Below are 1,909 nucleotides of genomic sequence, written 5' to 3' on the forward strand. Positions count from 1 at the left end.
ATATATATATATTATAACAGAGATATTTTATATTATACTATAAAAGCTTTTCTTTGACTAACAAGGAAGTTTTAATCTCTGAAATGTACAGGATAGTCTTATATTGCCATGAGCTTTTGTATATCAAAAGCTCAAGAGAAAGTTGATTTCTCAGTTCATCACCCTTTAACATCTGTAGTTGTTTGATTAATATTAATGACAGACGGTTATTTAATTGGGCTGCTGAATGCATGGACGTAATATTCTGACACATATCCAGTTATTGTTTACGTGCACATAAGCCATAACCGACTGAGTTCATGCGAGATATCTGTCAATGTCAAGCCCTTATTACACATTACATTTAGCATGGCATCTAACTTTTCTGCAGCAGTTTGTTTCTGTTATAAAGAAGCGATATCGTCATCTAAGGGCATTGAAGGCACTATATCTTGTGTGTTTTGCCTTTACTCACACACACGTCAGCAAGGATACTTTACAAGACAGGTGTGTGAGTTCATGAGCCGCTGATGAAACCAGCACATCCAATGCAAAGCTTATGACTATTTAATTTTACTTAACATTATTTTATTCCATTTTGCATGATGGTTTTGAAGTACTCTTTACACCTCTGGGTTTTTTTTTTTTTTATAAAGGAGCCAAATTTCGCAGGAAAAGCTTGGATTTGGCAACTCTCGCGCACTATTAATAACTCCCTGTTGCAGGTAAAAGTGACACTAACCACAGCATCTTCTTCACGAGCAAAACATTAACCCATCTGCAGTCACAAAATCATTTTGAATTAATTCTGGAAAAGTTACACATTCAAAATGAGTTTTAAGGGCAGTGATAAAGATTTAAACATGTCTGTGGTGAAGTCAGGAAGAACTCAAAAACACCACAGGTGAAGCGCTAAAAGAAGAGCAGGGAAAGGACGGCTTCAGCTGGCCATGTAAGTGCAACACTTTTATGTTGTCTATTGTATAATGTTATGCTCTTTCTCTTTACAAGTAATTGCATTTATTCATTTAGCAGATCGTTTTATCCAAAGCAACTTACTGTACATTATATTTTGTACACAATGCCGAGTTTAATAAGCGTAAAGCCATTATAATGATGCAGACTTTCCAGATGAAGTTGATGTATTGTTTATTTTTTGATGACAGACTTTGGGCGTTTGTGCAGACACATTTTATTGGATAATACTTGTGCATTCGGTAGCATTCACCACAATAATTGTGCTTCAGAGACCTTACAAAGTCCCGGTGGAGGTACAGTATGTATAACTGATTTAAACATCTGTAGACTGGACAGAGGACCGATTTGAAGCCAAATATCATCTGATTTTCCTGCTTTTGTTGTTCTGTCTCTCACAGGCACACTTCAACCTAAAGATGACAATAAAAGACTTTCCAGGACTCCGTCTATAGAAATAATATTACATTTAGGCCTATAGATAAACTCTCAGAATTGAAAACATTTAACATCTAAAGCATGTTGCAGTATTAGTTCAGTGTGCCATTGATGAAACTGTCTCACATAATCCATTATTAAAACATTCATGCTGAGCGTTGATAAATATCAATCTAATTTACTTCAGTCAGTCATCTTTTCTCTTCTCATATAAGTGAAATACTTCTGTATTTAAAAGCAAATAGCCATACTGTACATAATCACAGTGTACATCCTTTTATGTAATTCTAAGCTAACATTTCTTAAATAACTTTTTTTTTCTTCAACATTTTCATATTGCACAATTATTATTATTTTTTGGTTCCCTGTAATGCAGTTTCACAGTATATTTCTACAATTCCACAATGCTCTCCCTATTTTATGTTCCAGCAAATGTAAGTCAATAAAAGGGATTAAATCCCTAACTAATGTTAGCACAATCTAGCCAGCAATATTTTATAGTGCCAATTGTGCACAT

At 34.4% G+C, this 1,909-nt stretch overlaps 1 long non-coding RNA gene across 1 annotated transcript; it reads left to right on the forward strand.

Moving 5' to 3' along the window:
* The first annotated feature begins 687 nt into the window (after window positions 1-687).
* Window positions 688-1,627, forward strand: LOC137064557 (uncharacterized). The gene is made up of 3 exons (XR_010901559.1): window positions 688-931; window positions 1,146-1,250; window positions 1,356-1,627. It is a non-coding gene; the product is annotated as an uncharacterized lncRNA (long non-coding RNA).
* Window positions 1,628-1,909: the final 282 nt, after the last annotated feature.

The sequence above is a fragment of the Pseudorasbora parva genome, chromosome 25, assembly GCF_024679245.1.
Source record: "Pseudorasbora parva isolate DD20220531a chromosome 25, ASM2467924v1, whole genome shotgun sequence".
In the NCBI taxonomy this organism is placed as follows: domain Eukaryota; kingdom Metazoa; phylum Chordata; class Actinopteri; order Cypriniformes; family Gobionidae; genus Pseudorasbora; species Pseudorasbora parva.